Below are 13201 nucleotides of genomic sequence, written 5' to 3' on the forward strand. Positions count from 1 at the left end.
AAAAGATATCATTTTTATGATATCCAATATGGAAAACTCAATTTCCTGTTTGAAATGAATTTGTTTAGAACTTCATAGGAAAGTTGCTTAGAACCACAGGATAAAGCAGGTTGGAAGAGACCTCAGGAAGCCTCTAAACCAACTTTCTACTCAGAGCAGGGTCAAATCTGAGGTCAGACCAGGTCTGCTGAGGGCTTCATCCAATCAGGTCATAAAAGTTTTCAGGAACACGGACTATACAACCTCTCTGGGCAATCTGTTTTTAACCAACTAAAAAACCTGAAAATATCAAAATTGAAATAATTTCAAGGTCAACTAAGTAATTTTTGATACTTTGATATGATTGGAAACCTGTGAGGATAATCAACTTGCAAACAACTTGCAAACAGCTTTGTTCATTTGGGGTAGGTGGGTTTGTGTTTTTTCAGTTATTGTTATTATTAGTTCTGGAGAAGGAACACACAGATACAACAATACTCTGGGACATAGAAACTTTGGCTACCTGACACATGCATAGACCATTCTATTTAAAGTTTGATCATAGTCCAAAGGATGATTCACCTATTGGGTGTAACGGCGAAACTTAGGAACTAGATTTGCTCAAAGCTTTGGTACTGGCAAGTCCTAATTTTCTGGTTTTCTGGTTTTCAAATCCATAAGAGAGGTGTATTGAGCAGCACTGGAGAATGAGTCACCACCATTCTTTTCTGAATGCACCAGTTTTTACATGATTCCAAGCTGAGATACAATAAAAGAGATATTAAGACTGTAAGGTTGTAATCACATAATTCATTTATGCATATTTATTCTTTCTGTCACACAAAGTAGTTGTCACAGGTGCCATTGATCAGTAATAAGCTACCTCATAGCTTTCTAAAAGGTATTATACTTGTGTAAGGTCTCAGCCTCAGACATGGAGATACATGAATTACAGATTTATAGTCCCACCTTTCATTTTTACATCAAGAGATGCTCTAATTGTACATTTTCTATCTTCTAATTAATGAATATGAAAAAAATTAATTTCTATGTGTTATGGATGAGAAGAAAGTTCCAGTGGAATAAATAAATACATAAAATAGATGATTTGCAGAAATCTATACCTTAAATACAGCAAATTATTGAAATATTACTCGTCACATATAATTGATTGAACAAATCAATATATATTTTTCCATACAAGGCAGTGATAATATTGGTTCCAATTCCACAGGTAAAAACTATTTTGATTGCTGTATTCCAATTTATTAATTTATTTAGATATTAGATTTAATCAACCACTTGCTTTCAGTACAAACTTTAAAAAAACATTAATTTACAACGAGGTTTTAGAAGAGATTTCCCTATCACAGATTGTAACAATATTTTTAATTCAATACTGAATATATAGTTTATCATCGCAACTGTGTCACTCATTCAGAAAGCAATATGTAGTCATGTTTAATGGAGATAACTATATAGTGGAGAAATATGGCTTTGATGACACTTTCATTAATTGAAGGTTGCCATAACAACTGAAGTTCTGCACTGAAAACCCATTAGTTACAAAAGAAACCAGTTGTCCTCCATCAACCTTATTCTCATTTTTTAACACTTGTACATGGATAGCATGGTTAAGCAGGATGAATTTATGCTGAGAAATGCTGAAAGTTAAAAGGACATGACATAAATGAAAGTAATAGCAAATACTAAGAAGTGTCCGCATGCTCTCAAGTGACCAGAGTAGTAAGAAGTATAAAAGACTGTAATTACAGTACCTAACTTGCATGAAGATGAATCAAGATATCTTTCAACACATACTGGCAGGCAAAAGCAACATGAAATACGAAACCTAGGTACTGATTATCTGCAAAAGATAAGCTTTTGCAGAAGATTTAATCTTTTGGTTTCAGTTTTGTTTGTACTATAATTATTAAAATTAATAAAACCTGTCTTGAAGCAGTGAATGATATGCTGAATATATATAGTCAAATATTAAATTCATAAAAAGATACATGAAAGATTACTAATTTTCAAGAAAGAACATATATCAGAAGGATGTTTTTTTTTCTGGAAAAGTTTAGTGAATGTAATTTCTGGCTCAAAATCAGTCATTCCAGAGGAGGGCCAAGAGGATGATCAGGGGACTGGTCACTTCCTGTATGAAGGCAGGCTGAGAAAGTTGGGGCTGTTCAGCCTGGAGAAGAGAAGGCTGTGTGGAGACCTCATAGCAGCCTTCCAGTATCTGAAGGGGGCTTATGAGGATGCTGGGGATGGACTATTCATTAGGGACTATGGTGAGAGGACAAGGGGTAATGGGTTAAAACTTAAACAGGGGAAGTTTAGATTGGATATAAGGAGTAAATTCTTTACTGTTGGGGTGGTGAGACACTGGAATGGGTTGCCCACAGAAGTTGTGAATGCTCTATCCCTGGCGGTCTTCATGGGCAGGTTGGACGAAGCCTTGGGTGATATGGTTTAGTGTGAGATGTCCCTGCCCATGGCAGGGGGATTGGAACTTGATGATCTTAATGTCCTTTCCAACCTTACCTATTCTATGATTCTATGATCCCATAATTTAAACAGAAAAGCTTTAAACAGAAATTTTATTATTAAATAGCAGTTTATTTTAAAAAAAATATGAATTTAATTTTCTTATTTATTTAAAATATTATTAAATAATTGATATTATTATATAACTTAAATAACTGAATTCAATGACAGTCACTTGCAGAACAGAATGATGATTGTGGTGATCAGTAGCTGGAATATTAAGGAAGCCATGCAAGAACCAAAATAAAGATCAAAGCAATAGATTGATGGCAGTGGTTGTTTGAAATGACTGTGCTGTGAAAATGGAACAAGAAAAAATTTTATCTGTTGCCGCATCTTATTTGTTGATTATACTAACTATCAATGATAATTTACCTATAGAATAATGCATATGTTTTTCACATTGACATGCAAATTCAGCCTTTCATGAAGTTTAATAGTATGAATAACTAAAAAAAACAAATAACATAATATATGGTTAAATATATAAATTCATCCATTTGCATCCATATGTGTATGCCGATAGGTATACGCATACATCTTGTTAAAAAAGAACCTGTATGACTTGTATAAACACAGAGATCTTCTATTGCTGCAAAGTCTGAATATATAATACAAGTGGATTTTTTTAAGTAAAACTTTGTTGAACTTTTGGTTTTCCCAATAATGCATTCAAGATTTATTTCTCTATATTAAGAAAGATATATTTTCAAACTAGGATAGAGGAAATAGAAATAATTCCCAATACTCATAGGTAAATAAAATCAGGTTTCAGACAACTTCAAAACTGTTTTTCACAAACCACAATTATATGCATTTTTGCTGGATTGCAATACTGAAAGGGTAAGGGAAAGCTATGAAATCATGCGCAAAAATTCCTAAGGAGGTGATCCAAATACAAGGAGAAAAGGTTTAGTCATTTGATAATTTACTGAATAAGCTAACTGGAAAACTCCTACAATAAAAATCTCACCTGGAAAAAAAAATAGAATAGCAGATAATAACAGTTTAATGAGAATGTAGAACCCCAATTCCTATTTCATACATTAAAAATTGATAAAGCTACCTAAATGTTTCTCAGCTGTTTTTTCCATTTCTATACCAAATATTTCTCTATTTCCCCATACCACCTCATGAGAGGGCTGCTTAAGCAACTACCTTTCACTCTGCACTATCTGTAGATGAGACATCAGTTATTCAGGGACCTAAAAGTATGAAAACTTTCCCACTCTTAAAATTTCCAACTACTCTTTGAAAATGTCAATGGAAATCTGCACAGATATGAAATAATGTGTTATTATTCAGTATTGGAGATTCAGGTTTCTCTATTCTCTTGGGTATAGTCTTGGAAATACCTAGAGTCAGCTGTCACTCTTACAAAATACCTATGAGGCTTTGCTTGCTCCTTTCCATCTACTTGACTGTCCCTGTTCTCCAGATCTCATTTTTTTTCAATTGTTAGACCTTTTAAACAAAAATATCATCTTTTCCCACCATTTTATTTTCACAGCTTTTACTACCTACTTTTTTTTTTTTTCTTTCCCATTCCTTGGTCTCCCCTCTCTGAAGGATTTTCTAACTCTTCTGAGGTTATATCCTCATGCTTTCTCAGTCCCATTCAAAGTGAATTGTGACCTCCTTTGATGTTACATTCATTCTAAGGCTAATTTTTCATACTTGAATCTCCTCCACTTTTAATTTATGCTTTGTCATCATCACAGGTCTTTGACCTTCAATATGTGCAGGGTCTTCAAATCTATAGAAGCTAAATCTAATCAGAAAATTGAGAGAAAAACAGCTATATGCTTTAAACAAAGTAGATTGTATTTTTTTGCAATTCACTGCTTGCTTATTGGAATAGAGAAGTCAAAGAGCAAAACGGTATGTGTAAATAGTTTGCATCATCTTTCCAGTCATTTTTTATAAATTATGTACTTTGAGTTACTTAACTTTTACGGGAAGTTCAGGGAGCTTACTTAGAAAATAGCTCAGTGTCTTTAATCAAGACAGAAATACACACAAAGAAGTTATTGAATGAAGCAGCATGAAACTTTGCTTTTCTTTTATAAAAGTTAAAACATACTCATTCATGGGGGATGAGAAAAAGGAGAACAAAACAAAATAAAGCAAAACAAAACTGACACTTTAGAATCTCTGCCTTTTCCTGAGATGAATAAACATTTGAAATATCACTGGCTAATTTTTACCAACACAGAGAATTTGCTTCTTTTCTTCTTTTTTTGGGGGGGTATTGTGTATTGCACAGAGAAGTTTGCAGAGATAAATGGACACATAGGTCACACTAATAAAACTTCCATTTCCAAATTCCTGTTCTTTTGAGATTTATCCTTGGACTTTTGCATTACTCAGATCAAAACTAGTTGCCAAATGTATTTTCTTAAACTATTGACTCTCTTAGGACACATCTGTAAGAGATATTACAAAGCAGTAAGAAGGAACTGGGATGCTAAAGGAAATTCTTCAGTAACTCTTCACCAATCAAATTATGATTATACAGTAATGTATCAAAAAGCAGTTTCGTGGCATAAACATCCACAGTGCGCTGCAACACTTTCACCTGTTTCAAAGCCTAAAGCGGCTTGATTTGTCAATATATGTACATGCTTATACGTGTCATGATACATGTATAAACATTACACGTATCAGACATTCTCTGACTTTCATAGTTCTTCTTGACATTTCCTCTGTGGGTTTACACCTATGAGAGGACCCCTTCCCTTTAAGTTCACAAGTGGCCACAGACCTCCATAAGATGATACTGAGCTTTTGTATATCTCCCAATTTCCTTATGTCCTCTTTCACTGTTTGATTTTACGCTTTCTTCTATTTACACACACACATATGCAAACACTATTTATTATATATAAATGCAGCAAAGATTTAATATTTTAATACATATTTAATGTGTATATTTATATTAACATATATATAATTGTATAGAAAGAAAGTAGTCTTAAGATTGTATTTTATTTGTGACAATTACAGGAATCCTTAGTCAGACTTTTCACAGGATATCTATGAGGTCAGGATGATAAACAAAGATAAATCTACAAGACATCTGCACTCATGGATGCATATCAAACAGCTCCTGCTGAGCCTTAAGATGTATGGAGCACCAGGTGACATCACAAGAAATATTTACTGTCAAAACAGAAGCTGGAGTCAGTCAAACTTTCAAACTATCAAAAAGTAGATAACTTTACTTATGGCCATAGTCTAGAGAAAAAAAAAAACCTCTGCTTCCTGTATGCTTCAGGTTGGTCAATGAAGACTAGCAATATAGCAGAGTTCATCATTATCAGTTTTACACCTAAGAGAACAGAACTTCTAGACCAAAGGCCATTTATCAAAAAAATTTGTTCTGCTTTTAGTATCTTTCAAAAAATCAATGAAGTTCAATTACTGTGATAACCACTATACAAATGCCTGTAGCATGGGAAATAAACAAGAGGAATTAGAGATGTGGGCACATCTACGGGGCTATGATATAATAGGCATCACAGAAACATGGTGGGATGGCTCCTTTGACTGGAGTGTTGGAATGGAAGGTTACAGACTCCTTAGAAAAGACAGGCCCGGTAGGAGGGGAGGGGGAGTTGCCCTTTATGCTAGGGATAGGCTGGAGAGTACGGAACTCTGTCTGGGGACAAGTGATCAGTTAACAGAAAGTTTGTGGGTCAGGATTAAGGGGAAATCAGTGATGGGACACATTACTGTGGGATATGTTACAGACCGCCTGATCAAGAGGAACCTGTGGATGAAGAACTCTACAGACAAAAAGGAAAAGCCTCACACTCGCAGGCCCTTGTTCTCATGGGGGACTTCAACCACCCTGACATTTGTTGGGGCGATGGTACAGCCCGGCACAAGCAATCCAGGAGGTTTCTCGATTGTGTGGAAGACAACTTCCTTCTGCAAGCAATAAAGGAGCCGATGAGGAGAGGTGCCCTGCTTGACCTCGTGCTCACCAACAGGGAAGGGCTCATTGGAAATGTGACTCTCCAGGGAAGTCTTGGTTGCAGTGATCACGAGATGGTCGAATTCAAGGTCCCCAAGACAGTGAGAAGAGCGTGCAGTAAGCTCACTGCCCTGGACTTCAAAAGAGCAGACTTTGGCCTCTTCAGGAACCTGCTTAGCAGGGTTCCATGGGATATAGCCCTAGAAGGCAAGGGGACCAAGACTCGTGGTTAGTATTCAAGGATCACCTGCTACAAGCTCAGGAGTGTTGTATCTCAACTAGAAGGAAGTGCAGCAGGATGGCCAGGAGACCTCCTTGGATGGAAAAAGAGTTGCTGAGAAAAATTCACAGGAAAAAAGAGGCTTATAAAAGGTGGAAACAAGGACAGGTGGCGTGGGAGGAATACAGGGATGTTGTCAGGGTAGTTAGGGACCAAGTTAGGAAAGCTAAGGCCCAATTGGAGCTAAACTTGGCAAGGGATCTTAAAGATAATAGGAAGGGATTTTATAGGTATGTAGCGGCTAAAAAACAGACTAAGGACAATGTAGGCTGCCTCCCGAAGCTATCGGCAGAACTGGCTACACAAGACTCGGTCTTCACTGGCAAAGGCTCTAACCGCAGCACCCGAGTCTTGGAAGGCAGACACAGGGACTGTGAAAACCTAGACCTTGGGCCCACTGTACAAGAGGATCTGGTTCGAGACCATCTTAAGAACCTGAATGTACACAAGTCCATGGGACCTGATGAAATCCATCTGCGGGTCCTGAAGGAGCTGGCGAATGAAGTTGCAAAGCCACTGGCCGTCATATTTGAAAAATCATGGCAGACAGGTGAAGTTCCTGATGACTGGAAAAAGGGAAATATAACCCCCATTTTCAAGAAGGGGAAAATGGATGACCCAGGGAATTCCAGACCAGTCAGTCTCACCTCTGTGCCTGGCAAAATCTGGGAGCAGATTCTCTTGGAAGGCATGCTAGGGCACATGAAAAAGAGAAAGATGCTTGGTGACAGCCAGCATGGCTTTACTGGGGGAAAATCCTGCCTGACCAATTTGGTGGCCTTCTATGATGTGGCTATGGAACTGATGGACAGGGGCAGAGCACTTAATGTCATCTACCTGGACTTGTGCAAAGCGTTTGACACAGTCCCACACGACATCCTCGTCTCTAAGTTGGAGAGACATCAGTTTGGTAGGAGGACCACTCGGTGGATAAAGAACTGGCTGGATGGCCGCACACTCAAAGAGTTGTGGTCAACGCTTCACCGTCTGGCTGGAGACCAGTAACGAGTGGTGACCCTCAGGGATCGGTGTTGGAACCGGTCTTGTTTAATATTTTTGTTGCTGACATGGACAATGGAATTGAGTGTGCCCTCAGCAAGTTTGCCGATGACACCAAGCTGTGTGGTTCTGTTGATACGCTAGAGGGAAGGAATGCCACTTAGAGGGACCTTGACACACTTGTGAGGTGGGCTGATGCCAAACTCATGAAGTTTAACCATGCCAAGTGCAAGGTCCTACACCTGGGTCAGAGCAATCCTAGGCACAGCTACAGGTTGGGCAAAAAGGAAATTCATGGTAGTCCTGCGGAGAAGGACTTGGGGGTGTTAATCAATGAGAAAATGAACATGAGCCAGCTTCAGGGTGCACTCACAGCCAGAAAGCCAATTGTATCCTGGGCTGCATCAAAAGGAGCGTGACCAGCAGGTCAAGGGAGGTGATCCTGCCTCTCTACTCTGCTCTCGTGAGACCTCACTTGGAGTACTGTGTGCAGTTCTGGTGTCCTCAACATAAAAAGGACATGGTACTGTTAGAACAAGTCCAGAGGAGTGTCACGAGGATGATCAGGGGACTGGAGCACCTCCCGTATGAAGACAGGCTGAGAAAGTTGGGGCTGTTCAGCCTGGAGAAGAGAAGGCTGCGTGGAGACCTCATAGCAGCCTTCCAGTATCTGAAGGGGGCCTATAGGGATGCTGGGGAGGGACTATTCATTAGGGACTGTAGTGATAAGACAAGGGGTAACGGGTTGAAACTTAAACAGCAGGGGTTTAGACTGGATATAAGGAAGAAATTCTTTACTGTTAGGGTGGTGAGGTACTGGAATGGGTTGCCCAGGGAGGTAGTGAATGTTTCATCCCTGGCAGTGTTGAAGACCAGGTTGGATGAAGCCTTGGATGATATGGTTTAGTGTGAGGTGTCCCTGCCCATGACAGGGGGGTTGGAACTAGATGATTTTAAGGTCCTTTCCAATCCTAACTGTTCTATGATTCTATGATATGTATATATGCATAGTGTACATGCTTATGTTGTCTCACTTGCATATTGAATCATAGGTATGTATGGAAAATAACTCTAACTGAAGTCACATTATTTAAAAGGTTACAAGCAAGAGCTGGAAATTTTACTTTTTATATCTGTTATTGTAAAAAGTTAAGATATGGTAAAAACAGAGATGTGTTGATGATGCTTTTGAAAGCACTTTGGTCTGATGGCCAGATACTCAAGATTGCACAAAAAGTCTAATTAATTATTACCATAAAGAGTGCCAAGATGGAAAGAGGCAGGCCTCACTGCTGGTATTACATATATATGGGTCTTTGTAATAACCAGCTCCTTTCACAAGAATAGAATCTGAGTGTTACAGTGATTACGTGTTACAGTGATTACAATTTGATAAACATATGGTTCTTTCAGTATAGTTGTAGGAGTTTGGTGGCTTCTCATACAAAAGTAGATGTTTAATCCATTAACTAATAACTTGGGGTTTAGCTTAAGGAACATTTATGTCAATATTTCTGCATTTCCTATATTAAAAAAGCATGCTATATGTTTATATATATATATTATGATATTAGAGTTTTGTCTGACTGGATCTCCGTAGAGTCAAATAAATTCAATTGAAAAATCCCTTTTGGTAAATTCTGAATTAATTCACAAATAATTAAGATAAGTGCCAAATTTTAAACACTTCATCGAGGTAAAAATTCACTTACTATTATAAGACCTTTCTTAAGAAGGGTACTGGCTTTATCCTGTTTATACAAAAGATCAATTTTTGTGTTATTCCTAAAACATGAGGACCATTGGTGTATTGCAGAAATGCCTATTGATGGAAAGCCTGCAGGTCAGAATAACAGATGTTGCATCAGAAAAGGAGCAAGATGGTTGTTTAACTCAAATCTTTGTCTTCCTTTCTAAATTTCTTCATTTTCCTGTGTTTTCAGTTCACTCCAAGCCTTATTGGACAATTAGTAGATGAGTACTTCTGATTAATCGTTCATTTTTAATACATTTTTAATTTGTTTTAAAATTTTCTTACAGTCAGGAAAAATGACTCTTTAAATTGTACTAGCTGATTACTGAGCATACCTATTTCTCCTATACTTTGAGCTATATCTGAGTATTTTTCTAAATAAAGCACATTTTTACTATGTATTGCATTCTCCAGCTTGTGACATGAATCCTACAACTATTAAAGTACTATTTAACAATTTAATATTAAGTTTTAAACTGAATAACTTTCTCCTAAAATTTGATATGTTAAAACTAAAAAATCTATCTTGCAAACACTTTTTCTTGAATACTCCTTTTTAAATGCAGACATACTTTGTACTTTGTCTACAACTAAAACATTATTCTAAAGAATGTTTAGAAAAGTGCTGCAAATGTTTCTGTTTTCACAGCTTTCAAAAAGCACATTTCCCCCTCTTTTTAAATGTAACTAGCCCATTATGCTTATTTATGTCAGCTGAAGAACAGAGTAGTCATATCTGGGATCACTTTAGCTGTCTCTGCATTTAATCACTAAACAGGAAACTAAATGTGAAGAAGGGTCATTATACCATATCTTAAACTAGATATGTCTTCTTGTCATGGTTTGAGCATGTTTTGAGGGTGTTTTTGTTCAAGGTTTTTTCCAGCCAGGTGGAGGAGGGGAGGCTGGGAGGAAGGAGAGACAGGACACCTGACTCAGGCTAGTCAATGAGGTATTCCATACCATAGCACGTGATGCCCAGGATGCATACTGGGAAAGAGAGGGCGGGAGAGAGGGAGCTGGAGAGGAAAATGGAGGAGGGAGCACGCGGTGCTCGTCCAGGCAGGGTGGAGTGAGTTATGGGTCGGTGGCTGGTGGGGTGTTGTATTCTCTTCACTTGTTGTTTGCTGTATCATTATTATTTGTAGTAGTAAATGGCAGTAGGGGTTTTGTGTTATGCCTTAGCAATTAAACCGTTCTTATCTCAATCCGTGGGGGCTACATTCTTTGGATTCTCCTTCCTAACTCTCCGGGAGTTGGGGGACTTGGTTTAAACCACGACACTTCTCTATTTTTATTATCTCAGGCTTCAGAAGTAACTTTAGACATACAGTAAAATACCCACCAAAGGAATGAGGTATTACCTATCTTAGAATAGGTCACTATAAGTGTACAATTCACAGGAAGAACTGCAACTCTCATTTCTGGATTGTGAAGTGTTGGTCTAATTGTAGAGCTACCTAACTGAAATGATAAGAAATGCTGAGAGTATTTGTAGATAGACTCTTTGTTATGTCTGTTTCAGTCAACTCTATTGACTTCATCTTCACTGACCAAATAAGAGCTTAGACATCATACATATTGACCTATGATTGTACACACATTAATGCAAAAGTTCTAATGTTGAACTGTGTCCTATCCAGTCAGTCTTCAGTACCAACTTTTTCCAAGATATAGGTATATGTAAATGTTAGTTCCAGGTGGAATTCACAAGCCTGGATATAATCTGGTTTTTGCTTCTCATCTTTTTTTTTCCAGATGTCATGAAGATTCAACTGCTTTTATTTTTTAATCAAAGCTTAGCTAGTAGTGATGTCAGGTAGTCAGTGTGCTATAACATTTACCATGATATAACTATCTGAGTCTAGCCTTTTCTCTGCCTTATACTACTCAAGCTCACTACTCAAGCCTTCTTCTTCCACCCTATATGAAGCCTATGAAGGTTCTTTATTATTGTGTAGAAAATGTAAAAAATCAGTCCTGCTGAAACTTTTCTACTTTGTCTTATAGCAGCCATACTGCATTTGGAGGAAAGTGGAATTATGCAGAACATACTGTTTGTGGTTAGAGCTTTTACTTGTACTAATATATGCTAAGTTTCAGTCTTTTTCTCAAGGACAAATTAGACTATGAACCATTGATTCTTATGACGAAATTCAAGATTTATTCATAATGACTTATGTCCTCAGTCACAGCTTTGGAAAAAGGTGGTGGAAGTCCTGAACGAGATATAATTTTTCAACATTTTTTGAGGCATTAGAATTTTTGAAAAGACTGGGTATTGAAGCAAAAATGCTCTTAACTGGTTCTTATTTTTTGTATTTGAAGATAAGCCAAGATTTTCTAGTGAGAGAAAATTTTATCTGTCTGTGAAATGACAGAATATTCAATTCAGCTGGGCAAAGAACCAAAGTATACCTAAATTATATTACATTATTAAACCCTGATTTCCTGAGGTTTGTGTATTATAAGTACATAGAAGTTCTGCCTTCACTTGAAACTCCCATATAAGCTGACTGCTCTGTCTATTGCCTTTGAAAGTATCACCTCCTGAAGTTATAATAAGATCTATAAAACAATGTTTTATGATATATAGGCACTAAGTCCCTCTGGGTTCTCTTGCAAACACATTTTTGTTAACAAAAAGTAAATACACCACAACAAATCCACTTGCCAAATGCTGGAAGCATTCAGCATTGCTTTAAAAAGCTGTTCAGTCCCTGAGCAATTTGGCATGTGCATCCTGCTGTTCCCTCTGGAATTTTCACTTTAAAATGTCTTGTTTCTGACCATATGGAATGCACTCACTCCTTTCTGCTCAGTATGCTGGCATGCTGCTGTGACTTCTCACAGGAAAAGCTTTAGGAGCTGCAGGACACATTTAAGCTCTTGAATGAATTTTTCAGTAATGACATATGGGTGTCAGAATTTTCTCTTGCCCTTTTTAATAAGCAGTATCTTGTTTGAATTCACTGCTGATTTTCCTTTTAGCTGTTGACCCCCTGATGAGCATGGGGTCAACATCCTGTTCTTGGTATTGGCTCTCTCTGCAGACATGCTTTCTATAGATTCACAGCAGTAATGATTTTGCCTTGTTTCTTGTTCTTAGTATAAAGTTTGGTGTAAGTGAATTATGACATTCAAATACGGGGCTTTCTCAGTATTGAAAAGGGAATTTCCTAGAGTATTCATCGCAATTTTAATTCTAGCAGAACTCACTTAGAAAAAAAATAATGAATTCTTGTGTTCTTCAGCTTATCAGGTTCACAAAAAAAAAATTCTGATCTCTGGGGGAAGAAAGACTGGAGAAAACCATGCATCCTTTATTGGTGTGATATATTGAACAGAACGAATTTGCAATAATTTTAACATGGTGACATCCCTTAAATATGAATTACCTGGAAGGAAAGATTTGGGGTTTGCTTCTCTTGTTATTCCCTCTCTTGCCAAAGGAATTCTCATGTATATTTGCTGTGGGATGCTCTTTTCCATAATTCCAGTATAGCAGGCCATAAACAGAACATGGCTGCTTAGTGCAAGAATCCCTCACTGACTCATGAGTGTTCCTCAACCTACACAAGTGGTGCTTCAGTAGTGCGGCTTCATGGACTCCCACAACAGAGAAAATACATCATCAATCATATCATGCAGAACCTTT

The sequence above is a fragment of the Melopsittacus undulatus genome, chromosome 3 (assembly GCF_012275295.1).
Source record: "Melopsittacus undulatus isolate bMelUnd1 chromosome 3, bMelUnd1.mat.Z, whole genome shotgun sequence".
Taxonomy (NCBI): domain Eukaryota; kingdom Metazoa; phylum Chordata; class Aves; order Psittaciformes; family Psittaculidae; genus Melopsittacus; species Melopsittacus undulatus.